Genomic DNA, 22,807 nt, shown 5'->3' on the forward strand with positions numbered 1-22,807 from the left:
GTCTCTGCCTTTCTCTCTCTCTCTCTGTCTCTCATGAATAAATAAATAAAATCTTAAAAAAAAAAAAAAGAAGATATACAAGTGACCAATAAGTACATGCAAAGATGCTCACCATCATGGACACATCAGGAAGATCAAAATCACAATTAGATACCACTTCACACTCACTAGGAAGTCTATAATTAAAAAAAATAATAATGAGTATTGGCAAGGATGTGGAGAAATCATAACACTATTGGTGGGAATGTAAATGATGCAGCCTGTTTAGGAAATAGGCTGGCAGTTCTTCAAAAGATTAAACATAACTGTTTGACCCAGCAATTCCATTCCTGGGTATATCCTCAAAAGAACTGAAAACATATGACCACATAAAAACTTGTACACAAATATTCATAGCAGATCAGACCTTTAATCAATATTAAACTTGAAAATCATTCCCAAACAAGCCAGAGTTAAAGAAAAATGTTAAAACAAAAGGGTAGTTTTGGCATGTAAGCCAGCACTAAGTACAACAGGAAGGAAGGTGGGGAGAAGCCTGGGCTTTGTGTGATCACAGAACTGCCATACCAGTCCTGAACTACTTAGCTCTGGACTTTTATGTTTAAGCCACTCCTATTTGAATTTTCTGTAAAATTGGCCAAATTCTAATCCCAAGTGGTATAGTGTCTTATATAACTTTTTAAGTATCCTCAATACTTTCTTTCCAGAAACTTACAAGAACTCTTAATAAATTAAGGAGGAAAACCAGATATTCACATTCAAAAGAATGAAGTTAGGTCCCCTAAGATCTAAAACTATGAAACTCTTAGAAGAAAACATATTGGAAAGACTTCATGACAATTGGATATAACATCAAAAGCACAAGTGACAAAAGGAAAAAAACAGATAAACTGGACTTCATTAAATTAAAATTTTCTTATAAAAGAAAGGATACTGTCAATAGAGTGAAAAGGCAGCCTATCGAATGGGAGAACATATTTGTAAATCATATCATCTGATAGGGGATTAATATCCAGCATATATAAAGAAGCCCTACAATTAAACAACATGAAATCCTGATTTTAAAATGGGCAAAGAACGCAAACATCTCTCTAACGAAGATATACAACCAATAAGTACATGAAAAGATGCTCAATAGCATTATTCATTAGAAAAATGCAAATCAGAACTACAATGTCATACCACTTCACACCCATTAAGACGGCTATTACCAAAAACAAAACAAAACAAAACAGATACCAAGCGGTGAGGATAGAGAGAAATTGGAACTCTTCAGCATTGCTGGTGAGAATATAAAATGTAAGCTCTGCTGTGGAAAACAATATAGTGGTTCTTCAAAGAATTATGGACTCATGGGTGGCTCAATCGGTTAAGTATCTGCCTTTGGACCCAGAAAAACTCAAATGCCTTTTTTAGACCATTTGCAATTCTTCCACCTGCTAGACACTTCTTGAGCTAACAAATATGCACAAATAAGCTCACTTCTTGAACTAACATATACTCAGGGCTAAGAGTTTTGGTGATGGTAGTGTTAGTTGTTGACACTACTTTCTGTGGGTTAGTTTAACAATTTGTTTTCCTAAAATTGAGTTGGGGTTCAGTGAGGTAATGGGAGTTTAGAAGGGCAAGGAAAATAAGGAGGGGAAAGAGGAGACCAGAAAATGAGAGGCAGGACAGAAAAATGTTCAGAGAGGAGCATTTCAGAATAGGACCAGGAAGGAAGGTAGGAAGAAAAGGCAAGATGGGCTATGTAAAGGGTAGGAGATAAAAGTATATCCACAAGATTTTTGTTCAAATGGATCTGCCTTACAACACCCACACAGCAAGAATATTATTTAAATCTTGACTTGTGTCCTCCACATTAGACTTACTATAGTGTCTATAGTAAGTCTATAGTTGTATCAATACTATAGAAATTGGATTTCTGTGTCTTCTATTTAGACAAATATTTCAGCCCATAAATGTATTGTTTTCAGCTATATGACAGAAAAAAAAACAACCTAAAACAAAAATTTTGCTTGGTTTCATATTTTTCCTCATAAAATAAAAGATCCAGGCACCCATGATGGTCTAGAAACTGTCACAAACCTGGGTGAAAGCAGAAATTGGCTTTGGAGCAAAAGGGATACATGCACACCAAATAGCTGAAATAATCTTGAAAAAGAAGTACGGAATTGGAGAATTCAACTGTCCTGATCTCAAAAATTACTACAAAAATACAGCAATCAAAATAATGCAGTATTAGCATAAGACAGCAGACCGGTGAAATAGAGAATCCAGAAATAAACCTAAACTTTTATGACCAATTGATTTTAAACAAAGGTGTCAAGACCATTCAATGAGGGAAAGAATAGTCTCTGTAGACTGAATATTCACATGCAAAAGAATGAATATGAGTCCCTATATCAAACCACACACAAAAATTAACTCCAGATGGGTCCATGACCTAAATGTAAGAGCTAAAACTATAAAACCCTTAAAAGAAAAAAAGGGGGCGGGGGTAAATCTTTCTAACCTGAGATTTGGCAATGGATTCTTAAATATGACACCAAAAGCACTAGCAATTCAAATACATTAGATAAATTGTACTTCACCAAAATTAAAAACTTCTGTGCATCACAGGACATTATTAAGGAAATGAAAAGACAACCTAGAGAATAGGAGGAAATGTTGTGTGATAAGGGGCTAGTGTCCAGAATATATGAAGAACTCTTACGATTCAAATGTAGAAAGACAAACAGTCCAATTTTAAAATGAGCAAAGGACTTACATTTCTCTAAAGAAGGTGTACAAATGGCCAAGAAGCACAAAAAATGATGTTCAACATCATTAGCCATTAGGGGAAGAAAAATCAAAATCACATGAGGTACCACTTCACACCCATAGCTATAATTAAAAAAACACAAACAGAAAATAACAAGCACTGGCAAGGATATAGAGAAATTGGAACCCTTATACTTTGTGGTGGGAATGCAGTCCTAGTAGAAAACTGTCAGTTCCTCCAAAAAGTTAAACATACTGTATGACCCTGAAATTTTACTCCTAGGTATAGACCCAAAAGAATTGAGAACAGGCACTGAAACAGGTACATGTACCCACTCACAGAAACACTATTCATGATAGACAGTAAGTGGAAACAGCCCAAATGCTCATCAGAAGATGAACAGATAAACAAATTGCAGTGTATACATACAATGAAATATCACTTAGCCATAAAAAGAAATGGAGTGCTGATACATGCCACAGCATGGATGACCACTAACACGTTACGCTAAGTGAAAGAAGCCAGATGCAAAAGGTCATATGTTAGAAGATTAGTACTTATAGGAAATATCTAGAATAGATAAATCCATAGAGACAGAATGCAGATTGCTGGTTTTGAGGAGCTGGGAACAGGGCAGGAGGGAGAGGAGAGCAAGTTGTATTTGATGGTTAAAGGGTTTACTTTAGAGTGATGGACATTTTGTTTTACAAGTAGATATAGTTCTTGTGCAATATCATGAATGTACTGAATGCCACTGAATTTTTCACTTCAAAATAGTTAATTTTATATAATGGAAATTATACCTCAATATATTATTTTTAAAAAGAGAAATATCCATTACAAATAACATATTGCATATGTTATCCTGAAAGGTTAGAGCCAATGTCTGACTAAAACCTAGTGACCTGAATTGTCAAAAACTAAACTCACGGACTTCATAAAGTTGATTGTCTTTTCTCTTTGTGCCACTTTAAATTCTTTCTAGGTCTCTGTGAGAGGTTAGGGTCACTATGACACAAGTGGGGGAAACACGGAAGGGAAAGAATTCCTGGTAGGGCGATTCCTACTGATATTCCTACTGATAATGCTGGCCACATTATCAGTAAAATCTCTGTGATTCTCTAAGTCTAATGACAAGTGGAACCCCTAAATGAAGCTTTATAAGTATGACATCTTTTATAAACATAATGACTTCATACTTTATTAGTATAATAGTATTCTGTATTATCTAAGACATTCTATAAGAATGTCTATAAATTACTTTAAAATGCTATGATCTAAGGTGTGATATATCAGGTTGAACGATGAAAAACTGCAGATACTCAAGTTTTTGCCCTACAAATTTGGCCATTTCATATCATTTCATGTCTAATAACTGCATGCATTAGCTTTGAACTACAACAATAATGTCCTACAACATTAAGGAGTCAATAGCCTTAATCACACCTCAGAAAGGCATTTAATCACTTGATCAGAAAGTCATATTTATCAGGTTTAGTTTTATACATGTTGGGTTGGAAGTACTTGCAGAATAGCCAAGTGGAGATGTTCAGGAGGCCATTGGGTATAAGCCTCTGGAGCTTAAGAGAGATTTAGGCTGCATAATAGGTTCCAGAGAAATCAGCACAGATTTGGTAATGGAGCTTTGGGATTAGATGAGTTTTTTCAGAGAGAGTGTCTTCACATAACCCAGTTGAAAAAGAAGGTAAAACAACCAATTGTCTCTAGATACATAAATCACCAATTTGGCAAGGCAGTAAACTTGGTGAGTGACTCATATTTTCTTTGAAATGTTCTGCTTTTAATATTCAATAAATTGGTAGCCTAGGCTATCAAATGGTCCATATGATAAATTACATATATATTATTCTGAGGTTACCCAAGTGTTAATAATAGTGGCTGTGGCAGAGATTAATAGGAGCTCTCTGCAATCTTTCTCTTTGTCTTCTTCCTTAGTAATAAGAACCCTGATGTTTAGCAAGGGACATTGGTGCCCAAATTACTAACTCAATCCCAATAGAACTATATTACTAGGGTTCTATTCCGATTTTCCATTTCTTCTAGAGCTAGTTTTAGTAGTTTGTGCCTTTTCAAGAATTTTTCTGATTCATCTAAGTTATCTAATTTCTTGCATATAATTGTCTATAGAACTTCCAATACTTTTTATTTATGTTAGGGCTATAGCAATGTCCTCTCTTTTATTACTGATTTTAGTAATTGGAGTCTTCTCTTTTTTTCTTAGTCTATCTAAAAATTGTCAATTTTGTTGGTCTTTTCAAAAAACCAACTTTTAGTTTTGGTGATTTTCTATTTTTATTCTATATTTCACTTATTTCTATTTTAACCCTTATTATTTCCCTCCTCCTGCTTGCTTTGGGTTTAATTTGCTTTTCTTCTTCTAGTTTCATAAAATAGGATAGGCAACAGATTTGATATCTCTCCTTTTTGAGAATGTAGGCATTTAAAGCTATAAATTTCCCTGTGAGCACTGCTTTATCTGAATCATGTAAGTTTTAGAATATTGTGTTTTCATTTTCATTCATCTCAAAGTAAATACTTTGGACTTCAATCCAAATCACTAACTTCATTAGTGATTTCTTCTTTGACCCTTTATTTATGTTGTTTAATTTCCACATACTTGTGAATTCCACAAAAATTCTTCTGTTATTGAATTTAATTTCATTCCATTGTGATTGAAGAATATACTTTGTATGATATCAATATTTTAAAATTTATTGAGTTGTGCTTTACGGCTTAACATGTGTTCTATCCTGGAAATGGTCCATGTGCACTTGAGAAGAATATATATTCTGTGGTTGGATGTAGTGTTCTATAGATGTCTAATAGGCCTAGTTGGTTTATAGTATTGTTTAAGTCTTTTAATTTTTTTCTGACCTTAAGTCTTCTATTTTCTTGTTGATCTTCTGTGTAGTTTTTTATTCATTGTTGAAAGCAAGATATTGAAGTCTCCAACTATTATTGTTGAATTGTCTATTTTTTGCCTTTAATTCTGTCAGTTATTTGTTCAATTATTTTTTGGCTCTGTTGTAAGGTGAATACATATTTATAATTACTCCATCTTGAGGGATTGATTCTTTGATCCTTAGAAAATGTCCTTCCTCATTTCTAGTAACAATTTTTATCTTAAAGTCCATTTTTGTGTGATAAAAGAAAGCCATTGCAGCTTTCTTTTGGTTATTCTTTGCATGGTATATCTTTTCTCATCCTTTTGCTTTCAACCTATTCAAGTCTTTGAATCTAAAGTGTTTCTTGCAGATACAACATAGTTGGATCTCTTTTTTAACCATTCTGCAATCTCTGTCTTATATTATTTGAACCATTTACATTTAATGAAATTATTACTAAGACAGAATTTATTTCTGTCATTTTGTTGTTTCCTATTTGTCTCACGTATTTTTTTATTCCTCCATTATTACCTTGTCTTGTGTAAAATATTTTCTACTGTACCATTTTTATTCACTTGTAGTTTTTTTTAGAATATATATATTTAGTTGTTTTATTAATGGTTGCCTTGGAGACTATAATTAACATCTATATTTCAATAATCTAGTTTGTACTAGTGCCAACTTAATTTCAATAGTATACAGGAATTTTTCTCTGATATAAGTGCATTCCCTCTCTCCTCCTTTGTGCTATTATTGACATATAAAGTACTTTGTTAGATATTATATGCCCTATGACACATATTTATAAATATTGCTTTATGCAGTTGTCTGTTAAATCAGATGGAAGAAAAGAGTTTCAAACAAAAGTTACACTTATACAGTTCTTTATATTTATCTATGTGTTATCTTTACAAGTGTTCTTTATTTCTTCATGTGGGAAGTGGGAGATGTGAACAGGACAAATTAAAATGCCACAAAGCTCTTGTTCTTACCACATAATTCAGTGATATTTCTTGAATAAATATTTCTTGGATTATTGAAAGTCTTTGATTTATATCCAGCATTCTGAAAAAGATTTTGACAATTTTTGCCTGTGTTCTCATTACTTTTATGGAGGAATGGATTTTTTGGAGATCTTTATTTTGCCATTCCCACTGATGTTATTCTAGTGCCTAGTTAAAAGTTCCATATTCCCTATCTCTCCTGGTAACTATTATGACTGTGTGACTAAGTTTTGGCCAATGAGCTCTAAAAAGTATTGTGTGGCAGCTTCTGAGGAAACTCACTTAAAAGACAGCTGTCAGGGCACCTGGGTGGTGCAGTCGGTTGATCCTCCAACTCCTGGTTTCAGGTCAGGTCATGATCTCAGAGTCCTGGGATCCAGCCCCATGGCAGGCTCCAGGAGTGCTCAGATCAGAAGTCTGCTAAAGTTTCTCTCTCCCTCTCTCTCTCTGTCCCTCCTCCTTGCATTCTCTTTTTCTGTCTAATAAATAAATATTAAAAAAAAAAAAAGACAGCTGTCATGTGCCCTTTCATCCTTTCTTGTTCCCTTCCTCCAATCTCCTACCTGGAATATGAATGTAAGGTTAGAGCTCTGACAGCTATCTTTGACCCTGAGATTGACAGCCACTCCCTAAGAATGGTGCACTGAGAGCTGTAAATAGATGTCTCATGATGATTTTGGAGCTACCATACAAGCTCTAGAGAGCCTGTTTCCAGATATCCAGATATATTAGATAAATATTTTCTGTCTTGCTATTATTTTTAATATTCTCCCCCCCAATAATTGCAGTTGAAATTAATTCTGACTCATATAGTACTTACCATGGATTATAGGAATATTAGTTGCTTTTACTTTTTAAAATATTTTGTGTATTACATGGTTTTTCCTTATTAGCAGTTATTATTTTATGCAAGAAAAAGCTATTTGCATGTAAATAAATATATAGTGATATTAATGTATATATTAAAACATATATATGAGTTTAATACATAATACAGATTAAAATAAATATATGTCACATTTGTGTGTATATCATATGTATATATGGACATACATATGTTTCCAACTTTTTATGTTTTAGAAGGTTAAAAACTATCTTCTTTTACATGGTCATATATAACAGATTGATGCATTTCCAAAATAATTGGAACACAATCACAACTAGTCAAGTAAATCAAGAGTTCAATCTCAAGACTTTGTTTCAGTTGCTAGGTTAGGGGGAAGTGAGGATGAGTTAGAGGTGGGGGAGGAGATTACAGCGTATGAGAGATGGAGGTAGATAGAGACTGAGGAAAGACATGCTAGTAAAATAAGGAGCACTGACACACATCATCAGCACAGCGAGGTCTGAAACAGCCCCCCTCCCCTGCTCCTGTTTTTGGAAGGAGAGAGGGAAGGACATTTTGTTGTCACAAATGGGTGGAGATATATATATATATATACATATATATATGTATGTATCTTCAACAATTTTTAAGTTTATATTATATTCAGATCATTAAGAATGTAGAATGTTTACTCATATTATCGTTAATCATAATGTAATGAATAATGTTTATTCATGTTGTAAATCTTATTGTTTCTATTCTTGTACAACTTTTGGGGTTTTTTAAAGATTTTATTTATTTATTCATGAGAGACACTGAGAGACAGAAGCAGAGACATAGGCAGAAGGAGAAGCAGCTCTATGCAGGGAGCCAGATGTGGACTCAATCCTGGATCTCAGGATCATGCCCTGAGCCAAAGGCAGATGCTCAACCGCTGAGCCACCCAGGCATCCGTAACTTTTTTGTTTTTTTTGGATTTTTTGTTTTGTTTTGAGAGAGAGAGAGCATGTGTGAGGAGAGAGCGCAAGCAGGGAGAGAGGGAGAGGGAAAGAAAGAATCCCAAGCTGATTCCACACCTAGCATGGAACCATCACGGGGTTCAATCTCATGACCCTGAGATCATGACCTGAGTCAAAATAAGCATCAGACACTTAACAGATTGATCCACCCAAGTGCCCCAAAATTTTTTTTTGTTTTTATTTGAGTTAAAATAGCCTCTCTTTTGTTTGCTTAGTTTTCTTCATGTGTATCATGAATTAGTCCCAAACTCTGCATTAGGTCTCTATAGCACCCTCAAAATTGTTTTTGGTGCATTTCTTCTCATGCATTAGAAAATCTACTTATTTCTGTTTTCTTTTCAGTGATCTCCTTCTTGTAATATTTTTTTCATTAGATATATCCTTTGAATATATTCATAAGTTTCCATATCTTTTCCTTTTAAAGAAATTTTACCTCTTCTTATGCTGTCTGTTGGTATTCGTTAATTACAGTATTTTCCTAGTGAGGCAGTCACACAATAAATAATCAATCTCTTTCATGTGATTTCTCCCAGAATTAGTGGTAATCCCAGGATGCTTGTGCCAGTCTACAGATGGAAAGCTCTGGACTTAGTAAATCAAATCCAAATGTCTTCCCTATATTACTGTGGTAGTAGTAGACATTGTTCGTGTCCTGCCCTGATCCACTGTACTGGGCTGGTGCTCTATCCTCAGTCAGCTATTGTAAGGGTTGCTGCTAATGGCTCAAACATATACCTTTCCCTGGAGACTATTCTTGGCCAATGAGAGCCACCTTACAGGGAAATGCCTGGAAGGCTATATCTTCCCTCCAGGCATCATGCAGCCAGTATCTAACTAATAAGGGGATAGAAAAGCTGAGCCCCCTTGCCCCAAAGAGGACAACTCTGTGGTGTCATTCATACTCCAGAACTCCCCCATAGGATCAGGCTTAGGTTAGACCTCAACTGAAGCCTCATCTGTGTTTAGCCACTTTCCCTGCTCTATCCTGTTTCCCTTACCTTCTTCCAGGTTTCTCCTGAAAGCACAATTTCAGTGTGTCTCTTGAATAAGAACCCTGCCTCAATCTCTGCTTCTGGAAACCCAACCAAAGACGATGGTGAACATCAGACATTTTTTGGCTTCTTAGCATGCATTCTCCCTTCTTAAGAGCACCAGAGTTGTCCATTGTGAAATGATCTCCCCACCCCACCCCCCACCCCTTTGTGAACAGTCTTGATGTGACTGAATCTGGGTACATGCTCTGCCATCATGAAGCTGCAGGGGCTTGTGAAGGTCCCTTCCACTAGGCCCTTCCTCTCACTGCTTTGGTATAGCAGGCCCAGGCATGTGACCTAAATTCAGCCAGTTTGACATTCTGTCCTGAGATTATAAATCTTAAGCAAGTAATGCAAAGATAGAATGGCTCTTTGAGGTTCATTTATGCCATTACAGACTTCTGGTAGCCTGTTTCTCCTTCTCAACTTTTCTGTGACCTTTAGCTTCCAAAGCCTTGGTTCCTGCCTATGTTACTTGGTTAGCCATTTGTGAGTGTGCTCCAAATCCTTCCAGTAATTTCCCCCTTGTGTAAAGTCTCTCGCCCAGGTTCTCTTGCTTATCACCAAAAAATAATAAGTAATGCAGGTATCTGTCTTTTGTCTAAGTGCAGAGTGAAAACAGATCTGGGACAGGACCACTAATTCAGAAGAGGATAGACACAAGGCTTCTGAGTTTGGTGAGTAATAGCCTACCTGGACAGCTCTCCTGGCTTCAAGGAAGAGGTAGGAGTAAATGAAGCATTTCTCAACTGGGTAAATTACACTTTGATCCTATGTGAGATGCTGGATGAGTCTCTTCTCTTAGAAAGCAATTGTCTGGCTTTCAGCATCCAAATATACATACACCTTAATGTGAAACGTCCCTTCAATTGACATTTTTCCTTTTCTTATATGTTGATGCATTTTTCCATTTCTTTTCTTATATGTTCACATAACAATCCTGAAAATAGAGGAATTTATTAGCATGAAGACAGCTGTACTCCCTAATAAAAGTATCTTCTGGAGGAAAATTTTTTCTTATGAGTGGAATTTTCCCCCAAAGATTGTTCACTTTTTGGATTATAGGGAAGGAAATGAGCTCAACAGAAAAACCAAAATAGACACATGATTCCAGAGGAATCTAAAGACAACCAACCGTCTGGTCTGAGTTACCAGGCAACTGTCTCTCCAAAGATGCTGTCATTTTGATTTTATAGAATAATCAAGTGATTGAATTTCTGATTCAAGAGATCTTGGGATCATAATAAATTTACATGATTTTTAAAGAGCATAGGCAGAAATCTCTCTCTTTCTTGGCACACATGTTCCAGTGATCTGTTTTGTTTTTGTTTTTGTTTTTTTCCACAGTTTCTTTGTTGTGTGTCTTCAAACCAAACAGGTTTTCATCTGTTTGGGCTGTTTTTGTTGGATCCTGTTGAGAGTGAAATGATCTGGGAGGGAGGAACGGAAGACCATTCAAGATACTGATTACTAGTTGCTTTAGATTCTGATCTTATGGTCAGGAACATGTTTTATCCGTAAGAAACAAAAGAAAAAACTGCACATAAACATCACCTTAAACAACAGTCTGGAGGTGAAGATTGGAGGTGAAATCATCTGCCTTAAACCTTTTATTTTATAGTTAAGGAAACTTATGCTTCAGGTGACTGTGACCTTCTACTGTCATTAGCTAGTTCTCTTGGTTTTCAGGTATTCAGACTTGGACTTGAACTATACCACTAGCTTTTCTGGGTCTCCAGCTTGCAGACCGCACATCATGGTACTTTTCAGCCTCCAACATTATGTGAACCAATTCCTTAAAATAAATTTCTAACTTCAGATATATATATATATATTGATTTAACATATATATTTACATATATACATATGTATTTTATATATACATATATATACACACACACATACATATATATATATATATATATATATATATATATATATATATATTGATTTTGTGTCTCTAGGAAACCGTGACTAACACAGCATCCCTGCTTGCCTTCCTCTCCTTCCCTGTCCTGCTTCATTCACTTTCTAAATGGCCTTCCTGGAAATGTTTCCGTAATAAATCACTTTCGCATGAATGCACATCTCAAAGTCTGCTCTAGAGCACCTGACCTTCTAAGATAATTCCCCAAATCCCCTTTCCCTTTTCAAGGCCACTCCTGCCCCTCCCATAGAATGCCCCACATCTCCCCATGATCTGGTAACTACAGGGTTAATGTTTGATGCAGCAGGGGTCCTCCTGGATCCTGTTCCTGGGCTACAATCAGCATTTGTCTGCTTAGTCTTGGCCTGGGCCATGGCAGTAGTTAAATATTTTGAATACCAACCCTGAGCCTATTTAAGTGTTTGGGCTATATGATATAAAAACTAACTAAAGTGTCTGCTCCATTCATAAAATTTCCCAGTTTTCATATAGATTTAATATATAGGGGAGGTCCTCCTGTCATGTTTGAGCCACATAAGCCTGCCACTCTGGCCATGATTGATTAGACCAAGGATAGACACCTGGGCTAATTAGATTCTCTCCCCAGAAACTTGAACTGAGGGATGGAGGGTTGGTATTAGTTGGGCCTGAATCACTATAACGGCATCATCACCCTAAGAGGAAGGTCTATGAACGCCTGGTCTTGCCCTATTCAGGGCTTGAATGTTTAACTCTTCTGGTAGTAGCTTTCCAATAAATTACCATTTTTGCTTACATTTGCTAGAGTAGCTTTTTGTTTCTTGTTACCAGAAAACTCTTAGCTAATATCCTATATTAACATCTGGAATGAGCACTACTTGTTTGTCTTGTGCACCACCTCTGGTACTTAGCATCGACCAGCATGGATTAGGCGCTAACCTAATAAATATTTGCTGCCAAATATAAATACACAGGTCTCCATTTATTTATTTTATTATCACTTTGATAGGGAAGAGAAGAGTACCTCATGTGCATGTAAATATACAGGCTTGAAAATGGGAAAATTTCATCAACACCACTTGAGGATGTGTGATCTATAGAGGAAAAATAAATTAAAATGCCTCCTGCTTGCATTCATACTTTTTCTTTGTCAAAGCTTCCTCCAACTAATTAGCCTATCTCCTGGCCTATTTTTGTTTCCTAAATGTAACATAGTTATTATACTGATCAGTGTTAAAAAAACTTTAGGGTTAAAAATCTAAATTTAGGAGGTCTCCAAAATCCCTGTCAGACTGGTGAACATGGACTCACTGGTACTGAAGTAAATCATTCAGGCACCATCTCTGATTTTCCCATGTCATTCTTCAACATTACTCCATTCATTTTCTTTCTTTCTTAGCTCCATATTCTATACCTCCCAGTACTCCATTTTGATCTATTAGGTTAGAAATTGTAGCAACTGCAGGTTAGGAATTTTGCCTAAATGAAGAGAAAATGACTGTGCTCAAGATACAGTCTTCTTTACTCTGCTAACATGAAGCAGTCCTTTAACTAGGGAGACATCAATTTGGGAATCTAAGTTGTTAACAAGTTAACCATCCATCCTGTTGCTACTAGTGTCTTGAGAGAGAAAATCCCAAGTTTCACGTCCAAAAATCAGGTTGTTGTCATCATCATTGCCAGAGAATCAGGCCTGCAAGAGGGCGTTCTCAGACACAAAACAACTGGTTTTGCTCCTGATGGCTTCTGCTGAATCATCAGTAACAGTCAGACAACATGTGGGTGCCAATAGTGACAGTCAAGACAGGCAGAAACACACAGAGGGAAAAAGTTGAGTTCTATCTCTTGCTTGTCAGCAGACCTGTCAGTTTTTACTCTGAAGTGATTTGAAAGTTCAAGCAAACAGAATAAGCCTTTAAAGGATTTGCAGGTATTGCTGCTTAACTATGAAGTCTGGGCAAGCCAGAAGCTTAGGAATGGAGCAAATGGACCCAAAGAAAATGCTTTTGTGTGTATAAAGTAAGAAAATGGACTTGAACCCATAGGAACTATGAAATGTTTTCATTTTCTGCCACTTGAGAGAGATCCATGACAAAGGTGTCACCTGAACTTAATAACAGAAAAGTCTATGAAACATACCTTTAACATCTGAGGGTGTGACAGCTAATAAGAAAGAAGCCTTCTCATCACGACTCCAAAATATTACTTCATTTTGCCCTAGGGTGATTCAAGTGTACTCATCAAAGCAGAGAAACTGTCTGAACATGGAGAGCACACCCACTAACCTGCTGTTTATTAACTTTGAACCAGTGAAAACAAAGCCAAGTCCTTACCTTGAATATAGAAAAGTTTAAGACAGCAGGCTCTTGTTTAGATCTCTTGGTTCCATCCTTGCAATAGTGAGACATGGCACCATTTACTGAGAGCCTAAATGTGCCAGGCATCCTCCTAGGCCGTCATATGTACGTCACAAAGTCTCCTGGACAACTGAGTAAGACAGGTATTACCTCCATTTTCTGTTTTACAAATCAGGAAATTGAGTCTCAGAGAGGATAAATGACTGCCCAGGACCACCCAGAGGGTGGAAAGCAAAGATTAGAATAGAATTTTGTCTGTCCCAGAAGCCCAGGCTCTTTGCTACAAGGAAATGCCTGGAAAAAGCATGAGTTGTTTACTGCTCCTCTGAACTGCAGAAAGGTGTCCATAGCTTGTCCTCACCTTCCTTGCTACTTAGCATTTCCTTGCTAAGTGTGGTTTCCAGATCAGCATATCAGCTTAGTATCTTCTGGAAACATCTTAGACAAGCAGAAACTCAGGCCCCACCCGAGTCTATTAAGCCAGAATCCACTCTCTAAACTTGGAAGAGAACTGATCACCTTCCTCACTGGTACCTTTATTGTCGGCTTTTAATAACAGACTTATTATCCTGTGGCAGAGAGAAACTCCAAGAAACAGTTTATGTGCCCTTCATCAAACCTCTGACTTTCAAAGTGAAAGAAGGGTGTCACTTCTACTAACCCTTTGACAAAACAGAAATGTCCATTAAACAAGCAGGGGAAAGCAGCAAGAGAAGCATTTCAACAGGTTTTGCTGATAAGGCTGTGGGCAGCTGCATTCCGTGGCACCTGGATAGTACAAGGTAATGCTAAATATTAACATCTAAGAAGATTAGTGGGGATTACAGGAGGAGAGTCTCACTGGGTTAAAGGTCCTTTGCTCACAAATCTCCTCAATACAAGGGAGCCTCAAACAGTCCTTGGGGAGGAGCCTCACAGTTAAAGTGACAAAGCAAAAGGCTAGAGGAAGGTTACTGTTCTAGGGGTCTCCTTTGGGGTATGAGTCCTGTCTCTCCAGAGTGGGTGGTGTCCAATTATGGAGACTAGGCTTAAAGGGACTTCTCTTCTATAGGAGAGGGTGGACCTAAGTGAAATAAGTCAGACAAATACTGTATGATTTCACTTACATGTAGAATCTGAAAAACAAAGCAAATAACAAACAAATGGAAAGGACTTCCTCAGGCTCCAGGGTTTGGAGAGAACAAAGGGTTACTAGGCAGAGAAAATTAGTATGAGAGACAAGAAAAGGAAGAGTAAACTTGAAATAGAGTGAAGAGGTTGGTAAATAAAAGAAAGTAACTCAAAATGGAAGAGAGAGAAGAAATTCTTCACCCCTAGAACCATATGATAATATCTTATTTTTCTGAGAGCACTTTTTTTTTTTTTAACTACCATTGGCTCCAACTTCTTGATCCTTGGAAACCTAAAGCCCTCCCAAAGGTGTCTTCAGGTTACCAGGAGCTTATTCTTGTGGGTCCATCAGCTTTACCATTTGCACACCTTTTTTTTTTTTTTTTTTTAAATAATGAATGTATTTTTATTTCTCTCCTGATTTTAAAAATGTGAGAATTCTGTAATTCAGTCAAAGCCTTTACTTCCAGGAGACTCCTTCATTGCATCTCAATTCCCTCTTAAACAACAAACTCTTGTTCCAGAAAGCAGTTAGCTTTTCATCATTCTTTCTATCTAGATAACATCCGACCACAAATCCCACAGGCAGAAGTGTATGCATCCAGTGGTCACAAACAATGTAAATTACATCATGAGTGCGACAGCCTTGATGCCAAAAATGACTCCACGACCACTCTGCACATCTTTCTAACACTCAAGTCCCTTCTATGAAACACTATGCAATGATTGCACCCAGCACAATATTTATCTTATTCAATGCATAGAGTGATTCTGCCCAGGTGGACTTATATACTAATTACTTTACAGATAAGGAGGGATATGGTGGCTCAGAGAGGTTAAGAAATTATGCCAAGGACCTTAGCAAAATTTTTCTAGATATATCTCCTCAGGCATGAGAAACAGAAACAAAATGAACTATCAGGACCTCACTAAAATAAAAAGGTTTTGCGCAGCAAAGGAAATCATCAACCAAATGAAAGGGATATCTACTGGGTGCGAGAAAATATTTGCAAAATATATATCTGATAGGGGTTAATAACCAAAATATATAAAGAACCTATACAACTCAACACCCAACAACCAAATAATCTAATTAACAAATGGGTAGAGGACCAGAGTAGACATTTTTTCCAAGGAAGACCTACAGTTGGCCAACAGACATATTAAAGGGTGCTCAACATCACTCATCGTCACAGAAATACAAATCAAAGCCACATGAGATATCACCTTACACCTGTTAGAATAGCTAGTATCAAAAAAAAAAAAAAAAAAAACAACAAGAAATAACAAGTGTTGGTAAGGCTGTGGAGAAAAAGGAACGCTCATGCATTATTGGTGGGAATGTAAATTGTTGTAGTCACTGTGGAATACAGTACGGAGGCTCCTTAAAAAATTAAAAAATAGAAATACTATATGATCCACTACTTCCACTATTGAGTATTCACCCAAAGAAAATGAAAACACTAATTCAAAAAGATAAATGCAGCCTCATGTTTATTGTAACATTATTTACAACAGCCAAGACTGGAAGCAACTCAAGTGTCTATCCACAGATGAATGGATAAAGAAGACATGGTACACACACACGCACACACACACACACAGAGGAATGTACTCCATCATAAAAAAGAATGAAATCTTTCCATTTGTGACAACATGGATGGACCTAAGTGAAATAAGTCAGACAGAGAAAGACAAATACCATACGGTTTCACTTACATGTGGAATCTAAAAAACAAAGCAAATGAACAAACAAAGCAGAAACACACCCATAAATAGAGAAAACAAACTGGTGGTTGCCAGAGGGGAGTTAGGTGGGAAGATGGACAAAAGCAGTAAGGAGAGTAGGAGGTACAGGCTTCCAGTAATAAAGGAATAAATCATATGGATAAAAGTTACAGGATAGGGAATATAGTCAATAGTACTGTAATAGCACTCTATAGTGACAGATGGGGAGCTACATGTGTGGTGAGCACAGCATTATAGAGTTCTCAAATCACTGTGTCGTACCCCTAAAATAAATATAACATTGTGTGTCAAAATCATACCTCAAAAAAACAAAAAACAAAAAACAAAAAAACAAAAATCCTATACTTCAGCATAAATAAATAAATAAATAAATAAATAAATAAATAAATAATTTTGAGAATTGTACTTGCTCATATTAAGCCCCTTTCGAAGATTTGCTTATAGATTTAATTGCCTGTAGCTCAAATATTGATCTGCTTCCTGAATTCTGAAGATGGATAGTACAGGACTGTAGTGTTTGGGTTTACAATAGTTAACCTAAAAGCGTTTTTAAAGGTGACCTGAGAAAATTGTTGAGTGGTAAATATCAAGAGCTTTTTAACCATGGAAATGTTTTCACACTTACTATTGTGTGTGCTTATGTGTGCTTGTGTGTATATTATTTGAAATTTGTTATCGATGCTTCTATACTTCAAAATCCAAGAGAAGGGCTAATGCTAAAAAAAAGCATAGTGGTAAAATAAAAAAAAAAGCATAATGATGATGTTGATTTTATTTATGTATGTATATTAATGTGATAAATCCTAGGAGAGGGGAGTGGGAGAAACCTGTCTTTTGTGTTACTTGAAGCTCTATAGCTACTAGACTCGATTTATTTTATAGTTTATATGATTAAAGAGTAATGCTCATTTGACTTTATAGTCAATGTTTTAATTTAATAAGTGTTTTCACCTTCAAAATAAAAAAAAGAGAGAACGAAATCAGGCCAAGGAAATATAGTTAGCAAGAAGCCAGGATTTGAATTCTTATCCATCTGACTCAGTGGCAATCTGTTACATTGCTGGCCCCAGTGACCCATGCATTCTAGTATTCATGCCCTATGTGTTCCCTTCCCCTTGCATCTGGACTGAGCCTGTGACCTGCTTCAGCCAACAGAATGCAGATAGAGTTCTAGGCCTAAGTTCTTCCCATGCAAGAAGGCTGACTATATCCCTGGAGAGAACATGTGGAGAGGAAAAAGCATTGACACCACATGGAGAAGCTAGGCACCCAATAGCCAGAGTTAATGTGAAGTGCCATATATGATCCCAATTAAGCCATTCCCATCAGCGCTCACCGCTCACCCTTGAAAAATAATCCTACTGGAAGCATCAGACATGATGGACATTATGCCCCAGCAGACATCATGTGGAGCAGAGATGACAGTGGTTTGCTTCGTTCAAATTCCTGGCCAATAGAACTGTGCAAAGTGATAAAAAAAATGGTTGTTATTTTACATCACTAAGTTTTGAGTAGTTTGTTATGTAGCAATGGGTAACCAAGACACACCTCTGTCCTGTGGCTAAGGAGAAAGACACAGTAATGAACTTAACAATGTCCTTGAACAAGAAAGATGGGCAGGAAAAGAGTAGGTATAAAAAAAAAAAAGAATGGGTATAACACAGTTCCCTGGGGTGGAAAGAAAAAAGACAAAGGGCATAATTATGCAGATCTCTAAGTAGGGGAAACAAGAAGCAACAGAATCTTTAGGTCACATATCTCTGCCAGGCAGTATTTCTACCCCAGAGCAATCCTCACAATAGAATTAATAGAATTAATAAAAGGGCAAGATTCAGAACCGCCTATTCTCAACAAGAAGGTAATAGACCAAAATGTTCACAGCAGCTTTCTCTGGGTGGTGGTATCACAAAAAAGCCTTCCTAAGTTAGCTTTTTGCTCTTTTCTTGTTCTTGCATATTTTCTACAATGATTGTTTTCAACTAAATCTTACCAAAATTTTAATATCTAAGATATTAAAGTACATGGATTTTAAAAATCCCTCCTCAAGTGCCACAGAAAAGCACTAAGTGTCCAACCCCTATTTCCTTTCTCCTCTTACACCCCACAGGCAACTAATTTAACTATTTCTAGTTTTAGTTCTTTGAGTAGTTATGTCCTCATCCTTAAGTAATGTGCTCATACTTCCATTACTTGGTTTATTAACCTGAAGCATCTCTAGTTTCCCTGTTACAAAACCCTTATTATTTTGTTCAACAATGCATTGAATACCTACTGTGTGCCATCACTATTCAGATACTGGTGACAGGGAAGAGAATAATAAAGAGAGGATTCCTGCCCTTTTATGGCATATAGTCTAGTAAAGAGAGATGATCAATCAAAAGCAAAGAAACAATATCCAATAATAAAAAGTACTATGGAGAAAACCGCATGGAGTATGGGGCAGTATGATTGAGTATATTTTCCAATAATTGGCTGTAACAGCATCTTCTATCCCCATATGCTCATCTAGAATCTTACAATTCACTTATCAAGAAGTAGAGTATATTTTACTTACCTCTAAATCTAGGTGGATTGGTGATTTACTTGTAACCAGTAGAACATAGTAGAAGCAATGCTTGTGATTTCCAAGGCTAGGTCATAAAAGATGATAAGATTTCCCCTATTTGCTGGAATACTCTCTTGAAACTTTCAGTTGCCATAGAAAACAGTCCAGCTGCCCTGAAACTGCCATGCTGTGAGGAAGTTCAATCTAGCACACAAAAAGAAACCACATAGAGAGGCCCTGAAATTATAAGAGAGAGGGATGACTAGCCAGCTCCCAAGTGTTCCAAGTCCTAGCCTGCTCCTTTAAGCCTCTGGCTGACAGCTGAATCTTGAACACTAAGAGAGCCAGCCTTGCGAAGATCTGGAGGCAAAGTAGTCCAGGTAGAGGAAACTGCAAGTAAAAATGACCTGAGTGAAGAATGAGAGTCACTGGGCATGCCTGAATGGCTCAGTCAGTGGAACATGTGACTCTTGATCTCAGGATTGAGAGTTCAAGCCCCACATTGGGTGTAGAGCTTACTTTAAAAAAAAAAAGATTAAAATTAAAAAAAAAAAAAAGAATGAGAGTCACTGGCTAAAATCAAAAAGACAAGAAATGACTAGCGTTGGTGAGGATGGAGAGAAAAGGAATACTGGAAGATGCAATACTGGAGGGAATGCAAACTGGTGCAACCACTATAGAAAACAGTATGGCATTTCCTCAAAAAGTTAAAAATAGAAATACTATATGATCCTGGAATTCCACTATTGGGTATTTACCCAAAGAAAACAAAAGCTCTAATTTGAAAAGATACATGCACCCCATATTTATTGCAGCATTATTTACAATAGCCAAGATATGAAAGCAACTCAAGTGTCTACATAGATGAATGGTATATATATATATATATATATATATATATATATATATATATATATAATGAGCATCTGTAATCTATAATATATATAATGAAATATTACCTATCCATAAAAAAAGAATGAAATCTAGGGAAGCCCTGGTGGCCCAGTGGTTTAGCGCCGTCTTCAGCCCAGGGTGTGATCCTGGAGACTCAGGGTCGAGTCCCACCTCCGGCTCCCTGCATGGAGCCTGCTTCTCCCTCTGCCTGTGTCTCTGCCTCTCTCTCTCTCTCTCTCTCTCTCTCTCTCTGTCTCTCATGAATAAATAAGTAAAATCTTAAAAAAAAAAAAGAATGAAATCTTGTCATCTGCAAAGACATGGATGGACCTAAAAAGCATAATGCTAAGTGAAACAAATCAGAGAAACACAGATACCATATGATTTTACTCATATGTGAAATTTAAGAAACAAAACAAAGGACAAAAAGACACCAAAAAAAAAAAAAAATCCTACTCTTAAATACAGAGAAAACACTGGTAATTGCCAGAGAGGGAGGTACGGTGAAGGAGATGGGTTAAATAGGTGAAGGGGATTAATGGTAAATTTACTGTGATAAGCACTGAGTAATGCAGAGAATTGTTCGATTATTATATTGTATACACCTGAAATGAATATAACACTGTATGTCAATTATACTTTTTTATTTTATTTTTATTTTTTTAATAAATTTATTTTTTATTGGTGTTCAATTTGCCAACATACAGAATAACACCCATTACTCATCCTGTCAAGTGCCCCCCTCAGTGCCTGTCACCCATTCACCCCCACTCCCTGCCCTCCTCCCCTTCCACCACCCCTAGTTCGTTTCCCAGAGTTAGGAGTCTTTATGTTGTCTCCCTTTTTGACATTTCCCACACATTTCCTTCCCTTCCCTTATATTCCCTTTCACTGTATGTCAGTTATATACTTTTTTTTAATATATATACTTAAAAAAAAGATTTTATTTATTTATGAGACAGAGAGAGAGAGAGAGAGAGAGAGAGAGAGAGAGAGAGAGGCTGAGACACAGGCAGAGGGAGAAGCAGGCTCCATGCAGGGAGCCGGAGGTGGGACTCGACCCTGGGTCTCCAGGATCAGGCCCTGGGCTGAAGGTGGCGCTAAACCTCTGAGCCACCCAGGCTGCCCCATGTCAATTATACTTAAAAAATAAAAAACAAAACAAAACAAAAACTTGAATGAGATCCACACCAAAAGACAAATATAAGAATTTTCATAGCAACTTTTTCACAATAGCCCTAATCTGGAAACTGAACAGTCCATCAACAGAAAAATGGCTAAACTCTGATATAGTTATACAATGGAATACCACACTGCAATAAAAAGAATGAAGTAAAGCATGCAGCAACATAAGTGAATCTCATGTTGAATAAAAGAGGACAAACAGTAAGAGCACATACTCTATACTTTCATGTATTTGAAGTTCAAGAACAGAAAAAGAAAACAGATGAATGATGACAGGAGTCAGAATAGAGGTTACTTATGGTACCTAGATTGGATAAAAGCATGAGGAAACTTCTTGGGGTGCTGGCAATGTTCTATATCACCATCTGGGTGATGATTGCAATGGTGTAGACACATGTAAAAATTCACCAAGCTGTTTACTTAAGATGAGTGCACTTCAGGCACATCCCTGTATGTATTTTATACCTTAATGTTAAAAAATCAACCTCTCATGCTAAAGGAACAGAAAGCAGGTAGTGTTCATTTAGTTCAGCTTTTCTACCTCTTCCTCATCATTGATTACCTTTGCAACTTTAAATAATATATTTAAACCTCTGGTTGTTGTTCCATCAACTTCTGTCAATAGTTCTTGCTTCTACTAAGTAAGATGAACACTTTGGGGCTTCTATGCTTATTCCACCTTCTTCTGCAGCCCCTCTTTCTCTTCCCAGTTGTTTTCAGCTGTCTTTTATATTTCTTAGATCAATAAGAGTTACATTCTGTTCTGTAACCTTAATGAAGCCTTCTGGGTTTTAAGTTATTCCTAAATGTTGAAATCCAAGAAATGAAGTTTACATTATTGCGATAAGATAAATATTGTTCTTGGCTGAATCGAGTGGGATGGGTAGAAATACATTTTCTTGACAACAGGACCAATATAATACCCTCTTTATCACTTGAAGAAGAATATTCTTAGCATCTAATAAATGTTCTTTTACTTGTGTGTTAGCCATTGCTGCATAACAAATCACTCCTAAACTTAGTCCTTTAAAACAATGATGATCCTATTATTTATGAGACTATAGGTCAGTTGAGTGCTTCTGCTCATCTGACTGGACTTGGCCAGTCTCCAATGGACTCACTCCTATGGCTGTATTTGGATGCTGGATTAGGCTGAGAACTGGTTGGTCTAGAATTGCTGCAGCTTTGATGACTTAGTTTTCCTCTATGTGTTTTTCAAATCCTCCTAACAGTTTAACCTGTGTTTGTTTTCATGGTGGTGGCAGGGCTTCAAGAAGGAGAGCTAAAACATGCAGTACGTTTTCATGTTTTCTTCTTGGATCATTTGCTGCTGTGGCATTAGCTAAATCAAATCCTATAGCCCAGAGTTGGGGTGTTGGTAGGGAGTTTACAGAAAGTGTGGATACAGGACAGCCATTATTAATTGAACCATTAATGCAAGTCACTAAGTCTGTTACACTTACATTATCAATGCTTCAAAATTATTACATTTTCCTCTGCTTTGTTTG

General features: G+C 36.7%; 1 protein-coding gene across 4 annotated transcripts in view; it reads right to left on the bottom strand.

Annotated features, from left to right (window-relative positions):
• Positions 1-22,807, bottom strand: part of POMGNT2 (protein O-linked mannose N-acetylglucosaminyltransferase 2 (beta 1,4-)) — a 142,922-nt gene that overhangs the window by 92,578 nt on the left and 27,537 nt on the right. Inside the window, exons 2-3 of one of the 4 annotated variants that reach the window (XM_072726592.1) lie at positions 19,230-19,424; positions 10,247-10,493 (exon numbers count right to left, since the gene is read on the bottom strand). The exons of the other annotated variants lie outside the window; for them this stretch is intronic. The gene's annotated coding sequence lies outside the window, so the exon portion shown is untranslated. The remainder of the gene's footprint in view (positions 1-10,246; positions 10,494-19,229; positions 19,425-22,807) is intronic. 4 annotated transcript variants of the gene reach the window in all.

This window comes from Vulpes vulpes, chromosome 11 (assembly GCF_048418805.1).
Source record: "Vulpes vulpes isolate BD-2025 chromosome 11, VulVul3, whole genome shotgun sequence".
Classification (NCBI taxonomy): Eukaryota; Metazoa; Chordata; class Mammalia; order Carnivora; family Canidae; genus Vulpes; species Vulpes vulpes.